Genomic DNA, 17,994 nt, shown 5'->3' on the forward strand with positions numbered 1-17,994 from the left:
ACCATAGATTAAAACGACTTTGATTTTGTTTGCATGATGCCAGACAGTGTAATATTTTGCTGAGCTAGCAGTCGTGACTGTGAATGACAGCTAATCAGTGTCCTTATAAAGGGGCTTTAGTGTGTTTGGGGAGAAGCAGAATGTGAGAGAATGCTGCTGCAGGCATAGGTTGTTTAAAACACAGCTGCTTCTGCAGCTGCTTGGAAAGGGGAGATGTACACAGGTGTTTGTTAAAACTGTAGTGTAACAGTCTAACGCGCTCCATCAGGTAAAAGCCGTTGACAACATAGCTAGTACTGTATCATTCAAGTAAGTAAAAATGGAGTAAAGAATGAACTGTTGAAAGCAGAGTTACAGGAAAAAGCATATTTAAGTACATTATATGTGTGGACAGTAACCCTTATAAATACAAGAATTTGCATTTTGTTGGACTGTAGTTAATAAAGCCCAAAATTTAAGCACATGGGGATCATTTGGTTTCATACAGACCAGCTCTAAATTGGTCATAAGATTTCAGTTTCTCTTGGTCGCCTTGCCCAGATCATGGCCTCGTGCAGGAAAACCCAGAAGAAGAGACAAACGGGAGAAAAATTCTACAGTTCCCCCTGCAGAGTTTCTTTAGGATTAATTTGTCCAGGGCAGTGATACTCAGACTGAGGCTTGCGAGCTGCAAGTGGCTCTTTAATGTTTCTCCTGTGGCTTTTTGCCGCACATGATATTAAAACAGTTTGATTTAATTATTACCCAGTCTAAATTATTTATCAGGGTTCTTTTACTATGTTAATAACCAATAAAGTTATCAACTTTATATGGGGCTCCTGAACCACTAGGGTCTGAGTATTACTGGTCCAGGAGGAAGGGTTTTTCACCACCCCCACACGGCAAAAGTCAGGAACCAAGAGGCGTAACTGGAGGCAGAAGACTGTCCATCCTGTGTGAAATTCCAGTGTTTTGACATTTGAGTTGAAATAATGAAACTTTTAATGGAATAAATATTTTAGAAAAAATTTGATTTGGAAACATCAAAATGTTTCTTTTTGGATCAGTTTGAAGTTAATCTGCATTCGGCTGAGCTACCTCATGGGAGCAGTAGTTCTGGCTCCCTATATTCCCATTCTCCCCTGTATATGCTGAGCTCCCCAGCTGAACTACAGCTCCCGTGATGCAGTGCAGATCTCCCCTCTGGTGTTGCTGCTGTATGAGAGCTCAGGTCAATGGAGCTTTACATCAGAGCAATCTGAAACTAAAACGTTTCAATTCAAATCAACAACTCAAAACAAAAATGTTTTTGTTTCTAATTCCATGATGGAAAAAAATAGACAAAAAAAATCAACATTTTTGATGGGATATCCCTAACCAGCAATAGCACAAGGTCACCTGAATGGAGTACCTGTGGGGCCTCTTACCATTGTCCAGAGGCAGCTGACTGCCCACCACAGCTTGCTATTCATGGTAGCTGGGTGTTAGTTTCTCTTGGGAGCTAGAGGAAAGGAGCCATGAAGATTCCTGTGCTGTGCACTTCTCCAGAGAGGAACCAAACACCTATTTACTGCAACAGCAGCAATCATATTCTGTTCCTTTTTCTACAGAGTTACCTGTTTTTATGCATTTCAGGCCTTCCAGCATTTTATTATTTTGGGGAGGGGGTTGTTTGTTTGCATGATTAAGACAAAGAAAATGCCAGGCCAAATTCTGCTCAGTTCAATCTCCATTGACTTCTGTGGAATAGCACTGGAACAACAGAGTTCAGAATTTGGCCCACCTTGTTTCTGAAGTTTTTCCAGTATCACTTCAAGCAACTGTAATGACAAGCTGCGTTTCCCCAACTGTGCAGTGGTGCTAACAGTTATGTACTTTTCCATAATTTGAAAGCCTTTCCCCCATGTAGCAAGGGAATCTGTCTTTCTAGATCTATAGAAAGCACTTCCCACACTTTTATATCATTTATAAATATATAATGATACAGATTGGAACAAAAGCCTTTACAGATCTTAGATTTAAGCCACAGGATTCTATCCTTACTACATTAAAGCATGATATATTTCCATTAAGATAGAAACTGGATGAATACTGTAAATTGAGGTGATGTTTCTAGACCTTTAGAAAGCATTTGACCTGGTAGACTGCCACCTATTATTATTACTACAACTTAGGGATTTGATGATCGTAAGTGCTTTAGCAATTATCCTACAGACTATGAGAGACAAGGTGGGTGAGGTATTATCTCTTATTGGACCCAACTTCTGTTGGTGAGAGACAAAAACTTTCCTCAAAAGCTTATCCCTTCCCGCAATAGAAGTTGGTCCAATAAGAGATATTACCTCATTCACCTCTCATAGCCTGGGACCAACACAGCTACAACACTGTGTAAAACAGGTTATAATCTATGATGATTCAGAGTAGAAAATCAAGTTCTTCGTTTCTATGGGAACATTACTACTGTTCACAATATCCTCTCTGACTATAGGTTCAGTAACACCTGTCTGTAGTGGAAGTGGCAGAGAAACCAACAACTGGTGAAAAAGTACAAAAAATCCAGGTTAATTTTAACAATATTTCAAAAGTGATTCAAATGAATACAAGAAGTTATTTACATTTTAAATAGGAAAAGATCAACATACCATTTTGCAATAGAAAAACAAGATTACAAAGACAAATTGTTCTGTCTTTTTATAAGAATGACAGCTGTTTCACAACTGGCTTTTGGTGTAAAGCTGGATCAAGAATTTCAATATAATTATAATAATTATTTTATAAAAGTACTTTAAGGGTTCTTTATTGTATTGCAACAGACTTTGCTTAAGGTTTGATGTATGATGTATTATTTTAATGTGAATAAAGCTAAGATACTTGTAAACACTATGGGCTCAATGCGTCCCTGCCTCGGAACTCTGCTTGGCTCAGGGGAGGACGAGGTCTATTAAGCAGCTGGTTTTAGCTTCATGATACAACACTGGCCTGAGTCTGGCATTAGTTAGACCAGTTGCGGGGCTACTTTAACTTATGCCATTAGCATAAAGTTCCTAAGGAATCTTACATCGGTGGAAAATTAGCAGAACGGAGCTCATTCTTCCACACTTAGTCCTCCCCTACGTCAGCAGACCCCTTATGCTGAGGGTGGGGGGTAGGGTTAGTGGCTGGCATAGGCGCTGGCTCTATTACCCCTCTTGGCTTTACACATGTGAGGAATCACCCTCTGCAAGGATAATTCTTTCTGGCCATTTCTGACTGTAATCCATCTATTTTGCACCTCCTGAATAGCACAAAATGAAGAGATCATACAGGAGACTTTGGGCCTACTTACATTATAGACTGTTTCTGTTCTCAGTGATACAGATGTAAAACCAGGAAAACTCCAGTGAAGTCAGGCTTATTCTGGATTTATGCTAATATAATTAGGGTTGTCACCTGTACAGCTCTTCCCAGGATCATCTCCTTTTTGAGGTAGCTGTCCTGGGAAATCTGCAAGGATGCTCAGTAAACACTGCCTGCTGTCCAGTTGTACAGGCTCAAGGTTATCCAAGATGTCCCTTTTTTTGGTCCCTTAGTGGTGGAAATCCTAGATGTAACTGAGTTCAGAATCTGGTCAATTATACGCATAATATAAAAACACACACTTGATATAATAAATGTGACTTCTAAACAAAGCTGATTTATAGAATCTTTAAATAGATAGAATACTGTTTCATTTTGAAAAGTATTTGTCTTTGCCTTTCCCAAAAGAATAAAGACAGCATTTCGTACATTTAAGTTCTAGTGACAGTAATTGAACCAGCACAAAAGTACCAGTAGAGAAGGCAGGGCGAAAGTGCTGTTTCAGAACTCATCAGATAGAACAACCTTCATGTGATTTCAGAAATAGCTAAGATCATCACATTTTAGAACTAAGTGAAAATGTGGGTGTACACTGTACATGTGGGTGTTCACTGCAGAAATGAGCCTTACAAAATACTGGTTGGATAACAGTGATGATACATTAACATTATAAACTGGGAGAAATTAAAACAGTTGAATTAAAACGGCTAGGTCTGAAGCGACCATTCAATTAGCTTAACTAAAGTTAAGCCCCCATGTAGGATAAAGGAGTACATGAACCCACTCAAAAGTTTCTGCTGGTGGGTTTGTGTGGTGAGAGAGAAGATCGGGTATGCAGAATATCCAGAACAGAGAGAGAGGCAGAGGCAAAAGGAAGAAAGCCAAGCATCAGCCTGGAAGCACAGTGTTTGGAAAGAGCTAGTGAGCATCTGGGGCTGTTGGCTAAAGAGGCTTGGGTAAAGTTGGCTAAGTAAGCTAAGAAACTGCTCCTTTTGTTTGTGGGTCCTCCTGCATTTGGAGAAGCAGAACTTTGTACATTCCTTGTAAACAAACAGGATGTGTCTGTTTTATGCAAACAACCAACATCCCCCTAAGCATCAGACTCCATCAATTTCTATTTCCAACATGAACATCCTTATGGGCCATTCTTTGATTAGCTGATCAGGTTGAAAAGGGGCAACAGTATTAGTGTGTTTATGTAATTGTTTATTTGCCACTCTTGAATCCATTTGGAAAAGTCTGGAATCTAGACAGACCAGAGAATTTAGTCCATTTCCCCTTACTCTAATTTACCTAAAAGTGACAGTAGGATTGATTATACTTTGGTTGTGCTTCTTTCTTCTTACACTGTCAGTACACTTGTTATAGCATATGCAGTCTTCCATTTTCGTTACCTACCATGTAAGATCAAAAACTCACCTGTATTTGATAAATGTGGTGATTTTTATGAAAGAAAGATCAGTGTACTTGTCATTTAACTTTATACAATATCATGAACTGTTTGTAGACAAATAAGGAATAAAGGAAGCAAACATTTGTTGAATAAATTGTTCCCTTTCAAAGAGCTTGATCAAGTCTAATGCCAGCTATGGGCTGATGGGGGAAGCAGAAATGTTGGCTGCATTAGGGACGAGGAATGTGACCTAACAGATGTCCTCTGGGCCATCAGTGATTTTATAAAGTGTCACATCAGAATAACCTTAATGAGATTCCCGACTGTCTTTCCAAATGGATTCGAGCGTTACAGGCAATTAAACAAAATACATTTATACCATAGCTCCTCATTAAGGCTACGGAATCTGTGACTTGCAGAGATGTCTGGGCCTTCAGCCTGCAGTGTCCGAGAGCTACAAGGTCCCTCTGCCACCTGAGGTGGCTGGGAACTGCAGGATACCCCCACCGCCTCCCCTGGAGCTCCCCTGGAAGAGGGCTCCCGCAGCTCCCAGCCACCATGGGTAGTGGGGCCCTGGGAGATCTGAGCTGCTGCTGGTGGCGGGGATGCCCCGCTGCTCCTGGCAGCCACTGTGGACAGACAGGGACCATGTAGCTAGCTCCAAGCAACAGGCTGTGGGAGAGGGAGACCCAGGGGCAGTTGGAGACACTGCAGCTCTCCATTTTGTCATGCATATTTTTAGTAAGTCTCGGATAGGTCCCGGGCTTCCGTGACTTTTTCTTTATTGCTCATGACCTATCCATGACATTTACTAAAAATATGCATGACAAAATCTTAGCCTTAGACAAAATCATTGCTATCATTATCCAAACACACTAATTCATCCGGTTTATGCCTACAGCAAACACCAGCAGCTCAACTGTGCTGGAAAACCAACCCAGTAAGCCGGTTGAGGATCAGGGAGCTATAAAGGTGGACTAAAGGCACCATTACACCCCTTTCTCTTGTCTTGCTCTAAGCACAGTTTAACCAGACAGGTGAATCTGGCCCTGTGAACTTGTTTCTTATTTACACTAACGTCTTTTTCCACCATTCTAGCAGTACAAAGGGACATTAAAGTAGGCACAACTTGGATGGTCCTTAAAAGCTTGCCAGATTTACCTAAGCTAAGGTATTACTTCATTATGACCTTGATCCAGAAGAGCACTTAAGTGCTCTCCTGAATTGAGGCTTATGTGCAGTTTTCCATTGTACTGGTACTTCCCTATATTTTCTATGGGAAGAACCCTGAATGTTATCTATGAGGTTCTGTAACTGCAAATACTGAACACTCAGGCAATGTCTACATTACTAAATCGTCAACCTAACTTATGTCGACATACAGCCACCGCAGTTATTAAATTGCTTGCATGAGCACACTTGCTCCTTGTGTCAGCAGTGCATGTTCGCACCAGGAGCGCTTGTATTGATTGTATTGTCAGTGTTGGGCACTGTGGGATGGCTCCTGAAAGCCAGTAGCAGTCAATGTAAGCAACACAGTGTCTACACTGACACTGTGTCGACCTAATTACATCAACTATGACTCTCCACTGCTTGGAAAAATGGTGTTAGTAAAATCGGCATAGAGAGGCACTGATGTCGGCGGGACCCAAATTTAAGTGAAGACACTTCCTTAGCTAAATCGATGCAAGGCAGCCTACGTCACCTAACCCTGTAGTGTAAACCAGACCTCAGTTGTGTCTTTACAGCACAGCTTTGTGTTTGGAGCAGTGAAGAACTGCATTGCCCCAGGGATATAACTGGAAAACATTCTGCTTCCTAGAGATCCCTATTATGCAAGTTTCAGAGTAGCAGCCGTGTTAGTCTGTATTCGCTGTATCCAATGAAGTGAGCTGTAGCTCACGAAAGCTTATGCTCAAATAAATTTGTTGGTCTCTAAGATGCCACAAGTATTCCTTTTCTTTTTGCCTATTATGCAAGGGGAACACGCTTTTTACTACACTGCTTTACTCCCCCCATGCACTACTCACACTCCAGAGGCTGATGCAGGCAGGAAAGGTGTGTTCAGGGCCAAGGCAGTGCTCCCAGAGCAGTACAGAAAGCAGTCCTTGCAATTCCCTCATTCTAGGAAAAACAACTGTGCCTGATTCCCACAATGGGGAGAAAGGCTCAGTGTGTCCTCTTCTTTTGCATAAGGACTAAAAATAATCTGGCCCTTGGTGTCTTAGACACCTGACATGTATGTGTAGCTGAGAGACAATAAGATCCACTACATTGTTCTTCATGTATCACCAACAAAAAGGAATCTCAATTGTGATCCAAGAATCCTATTTCTGGCACAAAGAATGAATCAGAGGACAAAGTTTTTGGTCGTACTTGTACTATTCTTTTATCAACTGTCATATTGATTTTATGTATTTCTTGTGTGTTTAGTCTCTGGCCACCCAGGAGTGCTAGGAATTTTCTCTTGGCTCTGATACGCAATTACAATTATTGATTTTATATCAGTTCTTTCCTCATTCAAAAAATAAAAAAAAAACCTCACAACTTTTCCTAAGAAAGGACACAGCTTAATTTTGAGACCAGACTGACCTGTGGGGCTTGCAGTTGGAAAATAAGTCTTCGTATTTCTCATAAATGGAGCAAACTTGATATGGAGATTAGTGGCACAATATAAAGAACCCAGGTGTATTGCTGTCAGAGTCCCCTCCTAATCATAACTACACATCTAAAGAATGCAGGGCTATTTTGTTCAGTCTTTTGAAAGGCCATCTGCAAGAAGCTTTTTCTCAGACTATATGAGACATATTGTGTCTGACATGCAAGTTTTTGGTCTAAATGGATGTCTTAGCCTCTTTCAGGCAAGAACCATATTGCAAAGAAGACACATTTATAAAACAAGCAGTACAGGAACACGACTGAGTGTTCTAGCCCTGCTACTATGTCAACTTGAATAATATACCAGCTTTGTAAATAACTGTTCATTACTTGCTTAGAAACATTACAAATGTAATATCTATTTGTGACACTTTGCACTCCATATTCATCATAGTGGTATGATTATGACATAATTATGATGTATCTTGTACAAAATGTGTCATGTTAGGTTTTGTTTAGCAGGCTTCCTGTTTCTGATATACTTTAAAAAATTTTGCTATTACTTTGAGTCTTTGACTAGCTGTTCTTCAAATTCTTTTTTGGCCGTCCTAATTCATAATTATATTTTTATACTTCAGTTATAAAGGAGTTTATGCTCTTTCCTATTTTCCTCACTAGGATTCAACTTCCACTTTTTAAAAAATGTCCTTTTGATTCTCCCTGCTTCTTTTATATTTTTTTGTTTAGCCATGGTGGCACTTTTTTGGTTCCCTTACTATGTTTTTTAATTTTGGGTATATATTTAAGTTGAGCTTCTATTATGGTCTTTAAAAAGTTTCCGTGCAGCTTGCAGGGGTTTCACTTTTGGCACTGTACCTTTTAATGTCTGTATAACTAACTTCTTCAGTTTTGTGTAGTCCCCCTTTCTGAAATTAAATGCTACAGTGTTGGGGTGCTGTGGTGTTTTTTCCACCACAGGGATGTTAGATTTAAATTATATTATGGTCACTATTACCAAGTGGTCCAGCTATATTCACCTCTTGGACCAGATCCTGTGCTCCACTTAGGACTAAATCAAGAATTGTCTCTCCTCTTGTAGGTTCCAGGACTAGCTGCTCTAAGAAGCAGTCATTTAAGGTGTCAAGAAACTATCTCTGCATCCCGTCCTGCGGTGACATGTACCCAGTCAATATGGGAATAGCTGAAATCCCCCATTATTATTGAGTTTTTTTATTTTTATAGCCTCTCTAATCTCCCTGAGCATTTCACAGTCACTATCACCATCCTCGTCAGGTGGTTGGTAATATATCCCTACTGCTATATTCTTATTATTAGAGCATGGAATTACTATCCATAGAGTTCTATGGTAGAATCTGGTTCATTTAAGATTTTTACTTCATTTGATTCTACACTTTTTTACATATAGTCCCACTCCCCTACCAGCATGACCTGTTCTATCCTTCCAATATATTTTGTACCCTGGTATTACTGCGTTCCATTGATTATCCTCATTCCACCAAGTTTCTGTGATGTCTGTTATATCAACATCCTCATTTAATACGAGACACTCTAGTTCACCCATCTTATTATTTAGACTTCTAGCATTTGTATTTAAGCACTTTAAAAACTTGTCACTTTTTAGGTGTCTGCCATTACTTGATTACATTACATTTTTCATTTGACTGTTTCACATCAGATCCTAGAGGTATTTTATCATCTTCCATCCTCTCCTCCTTACTAGGACATAGAGAATCTCCATTAATAGATCCTCCCCTGCAGGAGGTCTCAGTCCAAACCATGTGCTCCTCTGCACCTGTCAGCTTTCTCCCAGTCCTTTGTTTAAAAACTGCTCTATGACCTTTTTAATTTTAAGTGCCCTTTAATTTTAATGATTATACTACGTAACTAAGTGCATCAGTGAAAGAAGGGTCATCTCACAGCACAAAACAGGAGACTGATCACTGGTGAAGAAACATATGCTTTTTGAATAGATCAAGGTTTTAAAATATAGGTCTCTCAGGGGAGGAAAGACTGATGTAGCATTCACAATCAAACTCTTTTGAAGCCATAACCTAAGAAATGAGATCATACCTCTTCTTTTGATTTCAGTTCTTCTCACTGGCTACTGTTCACAATAGCCCAGTCATATCCAACATTTACTTTTACTATTTTAGTATTATTTATTTATTCCTATGCTGGTAATGCTTGGAGGCCCCAGTCAGGATCAGTGCCAAGCATTGTACAAAACCACAAAGATAGGCATGGTCCCTGCCCCAAACAGCTTACAATCTAAAAAGTACAAGAAAGAGCCGATTTACAAGCACCGTCTTTTATTACTGGATTGCCTGAATATCAATTGTTCACAAATTGTTCTCCTAATTATTAGTGAGAATTGTTTATGAGTTTAATACAGCACAGGAATTTTTAAAGAACTAGACCTCTCCCTCACACAGTAATAGTAGCTGTGAACCAAACAACAACAATACAGATAGATATTGGAGTGGGCTGGATGACTGAGTGCCCTGGCAACAGATCTGGAGCTTTCCACCTCAAAATGGCTAGTGACTAGAAGTAATCACAGTCTCTGCCCAGTTCCGAGTTGACAGGCATCCAAATTGCAACTGACATTAACTGCTCCCCTTGCTGGCAGTGAATAAGAAATGAATGGGCTGGGAGTCTGAACTCTCTTTTTATCCAGAGAGGTAATATCTTTCCAGCTCAGAGTTGGTACATATTGGCAGGGTGGTGCATAAAACGTGCACTGTTCTGTATCTTTACTGTAGATAAAGAGAAGATTTCAGTCTCCAAACCGTTCACTTCAGCATCTTTCAGGAAAACTTAGCTCCCTAATGATATAACATTTTTATTTGTGAAATTATTTGTCATTGTAATGTGCAAGTTAGTTTCAGAAACCGGGTAGAAATAAATGTTCAAGTTTCTATACCACTTCTCATCACAAACAAAGAAATTCTGGATATACCCTACACAAATGTATTTTAAAAAAATAAGGCTCTAGTACAGTTGGGTAAATACAAATATTTCAATGAATACTAATTTGAATGTTGAGATGAATTCGTTTCAGCTGTGCCCTTTGTGCAAGTTGCTCCCTGGAATTATTTGAGTGATAGGATTTTACCAGCAGAAACATTAACAAACACAAAATTTTGAATTCATAGATGCTTGACTTTGCACCAGAAGCACTCCTCCCAACAGTAACAAAAATAGCATTGGTTTCCGACCAATCACCTCTAAGCAACACAGCTTGAATATTGAATATTCATAATACAATTTGAATAATCGATAAATCTGAGGAAATCACAACCTGTCTATGGACATTCTGTGAACAGAAAAAGAGATGAGGTTTGTTGAATACATTGTAAACTGTCTAATGCTTGCTCAGCTCTGAATTCCATCAAGGTGGTCACAGCTAAAGAGACTTTGAAATTGAGCTGATAAAGTACAGTACCTTTTTTTTACTTTAGTTTCCGACTCCCACAGTCGCAAAAATTGCACATTTTCAGAGCCTCTGAAATTAATGGTTCTACTATATAATACCACTACATTCCCACCCCTGCTTTTTATTTCATACCCTGTGATTAAGTAAACTAATAAACGTGAACCATTTCACTGAACCATACAAATCAAAAACAGCTTAAAAAACAGGAAAAGCATGACAAATGCAACATACATCTCTTTTCAGCTCCTCTAACGTGCCTTCTACAGTTTATGATATATGGCAAGAACTTTACAAAAAAGATCCTGTGAATTCTAACAAGCATGCTAGACGTCTATTTGAATGCAAGGAACTAGTGATTTCAGTGTTTCATTGTATTTGAATAAAGAAAAGGAGTACTTGTGGCACTTTAGAGACTAACAAATTTATTAGAGCATAAGCTTTCGTGAGCTACAGCTCACTTCATCGGATGCATCATCGGATGAAGTGAGCTGTAGCTCACGAAAGCTTATGCTCTAATAAATTTGTTAGTCTCTAAGGTGCCACAAGTACTCCTTTTCTTTTTGCGAATACAGACTAACACGGCTGCTACTCTGAAAATTGTATTTGAATATAAAGCTTATTTAAATATTATCACAGAATCATAGGACTGGAAGGGACCTCGAGAGGTCATCTAGTCCAGTCCCCTGCACTCATGGCAGGATTAAGTATTATCTAGACCATCCCCTGACAGGTGTTTGTCACTGGAGATTTTTAAGAGCATGTTAGACACAGATTCCACAGCTTCCCTAGGCAATTTATTCCAGTGCTTAACTATCCTGACAGGAAGTTTTTTTCCTAATGTCCAACCTAAACCAACCTTGTTGCAATTTAAGCCCATTGCTTCTTGTCCTCTCCTCAGAGGTTAATGAGAACAATTTACCTTCCTCCTCCTTGTAGCAACCTTTTATGTACTTGAAAACTGATGTCCTCCCTCAGTCTTTTCCTCTCCAAACTAAACAAACCCATTTTTTCAATCTTTCCTTGTTGGTCATGTTTTCTAGGCCTTTAATCGTTTTTGTTGCTTTTCTCTGGACTTTCTCCAGTTTGTCCACATCTTTCCTAAAATGTGGCACCCAGAACTGGACACAATACTCCAGTTGAGGCCGTATCAGCGTGGAGTAGAGCGGACGAATTACTTTGTGTCTTACAACACTTCTGCTAATAAATTCCAGAATGATGTTTGCTTTTTTTGCAACAGTATTAACTGTTGACTCATTTACCTTGTGATCCACTATGACCCCCAGATCCTTTCTGCAGTACTCCTTCCTGGGCAGTCATTTCCCATTTCGTAAGTATGCAACCGATTGTTTCTTCCTAAGTGGAGTACTTTGCATTTGTCCTTATTTAATTTCATCCTATTTACTTCAGACCATTTCTCCAGTTTGTCCAGATCATTCTGAATTTATACATGGATGTACCCATACTACCTATTTGGAATATCAAATAAATTCCAATTCACAATTTAACTTTCCTTTGGGTTTGCGAGGGTGTTCTTATTTTTAAATAATGAATAGGACACTAAGCAAAAAGTGTACAGAACATTCTTAGAATCTGTTGAACTAAGGGCTTCTTAGCTAGTTACTGGACTCTTATGCACATCCTCAATAAAATAAGTTTTCAACAGGCAAATACAGTACCCATTGAATGTGTCACATTAACAAATTGGAAACTGAAGTCCTATTTATTCCTTGACCAGACAAGGTTACAGCAGTGTGAGCTTTCCCTTTTGCCAAACAATTGCCTTAACCCTGACTTAGAGGGACCACCATGGAATACAAAGACAATTTAGGTTCTAGGCCTGTTCAGCCCATAACCCTTCTGCTGCGACAGCCAAAGGGGTACTGCTTAGCACCACTGGGAAAAGTTTTCTGCATGTAATATGGATATGGCAACTAGAAACCAGACTGAGACAATCAGCTCTTTTAACAAATTACTTTTCTTTGCTAGAAAAACTAGCTGATTTTCCATCTCATGGCAGACAGGTCAGCCACTCCCACAGTCCCATCATTACCTTGGAACAATTCATCATCCAACAACTTTCATCTTTGGCATACTAATTTCCCAGACTGGAATTCCTTATGTAGCATAAGTGGAGTCCTACTGCATATTAGTCTGAATTCCAGAGGAGACTGAATAATAGAATAGGAGCAATGAAATGTGAATATGGATCTTTGTATGTGAACCTGCAGAAGCTCCCCAGACTGCAACTTCTGTGTTTTTGCTGCCCAAAGATAGGATAACTCAAACCGCATAATTTAGAATTTTTCAGCATTTTGAAGTTTGTGTTCCAGGAGAAAGGGAGAGAAATTTCTCTTTTAAAAGCTGGTTTTTTTCAAAGGCTGTCTTATAGGTCATGATGTTTTACAAAATGTTTAGAGATGCAACATCTGATTCAGGAAACATGTCTGAACAAAAACTAATCTCCTATATTTCCCCAACTCTCTCATTTTCAAGCGTCTCTGCACTGCTGAATTCCATCCAGGAGCGCAAATGGAAATGCAGTAACACTAAAAGAAATACTGTGCTTGTCGTCCTTTTGGACTGACCAAACCCCACCCCCAAGAAATACTGAAAATCTCACAATTCCACTTCTGTTGTGTGGATGCACATAATTACAGTAATGTTGGATTCATTGCCCCAACTGAATCACAAGATTTTAGGTTCATCCATCACTAAAAATAATCTTTGATTCCCAGCAATATCTTCTGATATTAATATAAAAATGAGGTAACTCCCATTTTGATCAGAAGAATCAACATCTACTGAAACATCCACAGTTCTGTATCTCCCAGAGTCATAAGGTCCTCACATTTTTCTAAATCTGTTTTGTCCATCTCCTATATTCAATTTAAGTAGGATAAGAACTGATGAGTTCATCAATATTATTTCTTAAAAATATAACTTCCTGATCGTTGCTCATTATATTGCTCTCAAAACAGCACCTTAAGGAAATCTGAGCAAAATTCACCACTGTGAGACCCCCCCAGTGCAAGGTTTATATGCTATTTAAATCCCTGTCTCTCTTTTGAGGGCTTGCATGGAACTGAAGTGGTGCACGTGTCTTGCATTGACTCTCTGCATAAAGGTGAATTTCATCCTACATTTCTACAAAATCACAAAACTGTTACTTCAGCACATTTGTGCAGGGGGCCAGCACAAGGCATATGTACCACTTTGTTTCCATTTAAGCCCTCTATACAGGGATAGGCACTTAAATAAGAATGAGAGCAAGACAATGAAGAAGCATCAGAAAGTCATCTAATTTCCAGTTCTGCAAATGATCTGTTATTTAAGCAATGCTCTTTTTCTTTAAAGATTCACATTACACACTAAAACAAAACAAAAACACCCCTTGCAACTAGCAACACCTAAACATAGAGACAGAAGAAGTGCATAGTTGATGACTAACAATGTTAGAGCCATAAGGAAAATTCACTGTTCTTTAGAAAGTTCTATATTCCACTAGATAGTTGAAAGGAAATGAGAGTGTTAAATAATGGAAATATAATTCAAAGTAGATTAGTAATAATAATGTTTAGAATTTACCTAGCATTTTGTATAATTATCAAGACACTTTACAAATGTGCATAAGCCTCAAGGATAGCCACATAGACGGAAAGGAAATTTTATAAAGAGAACATCTCAGCTGATAGAAATGTAATTTTTAAACTATATGAAAGAAGTTACTGGGGAGAGTTTAGGTTTAAGGGCAATTAGTAAAATAGCAGATTCACTGCCACCCTCCACAGCAAGACTGCCTCTATTTCTTATTCAGCACTGAATTGAAAAATTGCTGCTAGGTTAACAGTTGTTGTAGTAACTATTCAGCTTCACCCTGGAGAAAGGGCTTTTTACAAAGCAAGGCACACTACAGAAAACTTCCTGCTATATTGCCACTTCAGTGGTGTGGGCAACACAGAGCAATAGTATAAGCTATCTATCATGGACTCGTGGCGGGGGTGTGTGTGTGTGTGTCAAACGTAGTAGCCAGGGCCAGAGTCAAGATCCAGAAGTCTGAGCCAAGGCTCAGAGATGGAGTTAGGAACCAGGCAGAGGAGCAGGACTGGAACAAGCCTAGGAAGATGACACAATCACAACTGCAGGCATAAACGTTGAGCAGCCAGTGGCCAGCTACTGTTGTGTTTAAGAACAGTCCTGGCAATGCTGCTCAGCCAATCAGGTGATCTGGCCAACTAGCGGTTTCAGCTGTCCTTAGCTAGCCGATTGCAGGCCCTCATCCCCGACACCATCAGATTGCAGCTGCAGTACTATTCACTAGTAAATAAAAGTGTGTGTATGGGAGGGGAGGGGACAACCTAAAAAGGAAGTGCTGTTTGATAAGGCAGCCACTGGACAACATATAGAAATCTATCATTGTTTTCACTACAACTTAGGTCACTTTCAGCCTTAGTCAAAATAAATAAGTGAAAATAATTATTGATAAATCATTAAATGGTACCATTCTGGGCAGGAAGAAAAATGACAAAGACAAGCATTTTTGTGTGTAGAAAACAGTAGCAGGACATTGTCAGAGGAAGAAAACCAAATTCCTTTTTGATCTACCACTTTAGAAAAGAGTCTGATTTTTACCTCAGCTCTGATTTCTATGATTAATGAAAGTCAGAACCACTGTTTCAAGTTCTCATAGCCCTATTCTAGATTTCCAATTTAATCAGAATCTCTTCATGTTCTGAATATTTGTTACTTGAGCAAGAGAAAATTCAGGCTGAATATAAAGTAAACTTCCCTAATGGTGAGATCTATTAGAGAAGTTTACTTTATATTCAGCCTGAATTGACTGGGTGAGTATTACCTCTGAGAGGAGCAAGAAACTCAGCTGCTTCAGCTATTTAAAATTAGACTTAAGAAATTATTCAAGAATATAATGTGGGCAACAGCCCTGCAATGGCAGGGGGATGACCTGAGAACAAAATACTTTAAAGTCCTATTCTTTGATAACTTCTATGATTCTCTTATTAATAAGAGTGAGAACCTTTTCAATTCTCCACCACCACCCCATTTCTGACCTATGTCTTTGAATAAAGTGATTTTAAAAAAAAGTGTTTAAGTAGGTATTTATAGAACTAAAGACAGCAACAGTTAATTTGTCATTTAATATGAATTAATAAAATATGCTTAAAATTTAAATTAATTTTCTCTCAGGAGGGAATATTTATTAGTGAAGATATTGCAGCACAGTATTTCTTAAAAGTTGCATGTATGTGGGATTTTTATTATTTAACTTTGAAAGGGAAACAAATTCTGATTTCTGATATAGAATCACATTTAAGGCCCTACATCACAACATTGTTTTACTGCAATACCAAATGAAGTATGATATTTTAAGATATCTATGATAAGAGATGTAATTACAAAACAATTTACTAATATTGTCCCATTGACTGCAGTAGGAGTTAACTTCAAATTAAGTTTAGGGCACCCAAGCATCAAATGGGATCAGGTCCCTCTATTGGGTTGTCCCACACAGGCTGCTAATTCTTTTATAAAAACATATACACCATAAATAGAGATGAACTAACTCTACATAATTTTATAGGAAGCTAATGTCTGCAAAAAAAAAAAAGTCATCCAAAAACCATTCTAATGGATCCAATTCAGGAAAGCATGTGGGGGACATGTTTAAATCCATCCCATTAGGAATACTTTCCTAAATCGGAGTCAATATTTGTTTATTTTGTTCTGTATGTATTATTTAGTATTAAACCATATTCATGACTGAATATAAAGATAATCTACATCTCTACAAAAATGAATATTGTTACTATAACATGCTGTACATGTTCACGATAATTATGTAAACACTTGTATTTCACAAAACATGATTTTAACATTTTTAAAATGCTGCCTGTTGACATTATACTGCAGGTGAAGGTCATGAAGTTCTGTCATACTATTGAAACAATGTTGTCATTGGTAACTAATGTGCTTCAAAGGAGAGAAAAAAAACAAGCTAAAAATAAAAGGACTAAGAATGGACAAAGTAATTGGCATCAGTAAAATATGTGATGGTGTGGGATGCTATAACATTTTAATTAGCACGTTTAGTAAGATATGCATAACTTGTTCTGTTGTGAATATGGTAATCCAAAATTCAAGTCAATACAAATTGTATAGCAACTGACACCACATATTTTGTACTTAACGCCACCATAATTTATAAAATAATTAATGTACTGCATTTACTAAATAATCTGCAAGTTCGTGTAAATACAGCATGCAAAGATTTACATGTGGAACTCCCTTATTTCCCACATAAATCCCCACTCACTGAGACAATAGATCCCATTTATTTACATGGGGGCAGTGAAGACCTTTTTAAGTGCAGCAAAACTGAAAGTCCTGTGAGACCTGCACTGTGTAAACCACAAAATCCAACCACATTATTTCGCAGCCCGAATCTTAAATTCATTCAGATCTGAAGTTTTATTTGCATTGCAAAAGTATGTTTAAACATGGCATCTCCACGTGTATTCCTTTGGAATAAGTAAAAAACAAAAATAAAAAAAAACAAAAACAAAAAAACCCCCACACCTTTAGAAGTAGCTCTGGAAATTTGCTTAACAATGAGTGTATTCAAGTTTCTACTAGGATTTTATGGTGCCCGGGAGACTCTGTACTCATAAAAAAAAAAAAGGTTAATTTTACTATACAGTTAATCCATACTACAAATTACTCCTTCAGTCCTACAGATTTTTCCAGTCTAGCACAGGAATCAAACCATAGTCTGCACTCTGATTTATGACATGCTGTGATCTTCAAATCAAGAAATCAGATTGTTGAGTTACACAGTGATGTATACAGAATTCAGAGGGTTGAATCTAGCCCATTGTTTATTAAGTTAATCAAATATAAAATGCACCAATATTCTACAAAAAAAGTTCAAAGCACTGTAAGTGGCAGTGTTTGGACATTCCTGTGGGATATCGTAATTGGGTTTTTTTGTTTTATTTTATTTAAAAAAAAAAGACACTTGATTTGTTATTTCCCATTCCCCATAAATCAGCCAGCTGTCCTAACTCTTGCTTTGTCTGACAGAACTCACAACTGTTGTGAACAAGCATACCAAAAATAGGCAGAATGACCATCCATCTATTGGCCCTTGGATCAATCTATTGATTTCCATGCAAGTATGATCTGAAAGTATGAATACAAAGATTCATAGCATATGCCC

At 38.3% G+C, this 17,994-nt stretch overlaps 1 protein-coding gene across 1 annotated transcript in view; it reads right to left on the reverse strand.

The window, feature by feature from the left end:
* Positions 1–17,994, reverse strand: part of ANO4 (anoctamin 4) — a 307,889-nt gene that overhangs the window by 219,036 nt on the left and 70,859 nt on the right.

Source organism: Dermochelys coriacea, chromosome 1 (assembly GCF_009764565.3).
Source record: "Dermochelys coriacea isolate rDerCor1 chromosome 1, rDerCor1.pri.v4, whole genome shotgun sequence".
NCBI classification, from domain to species: Eukaryota; Metazoa; Chordata; order Testudines; family Dermochelyidae; genus Dermochelys; species Dermochelys coriacea.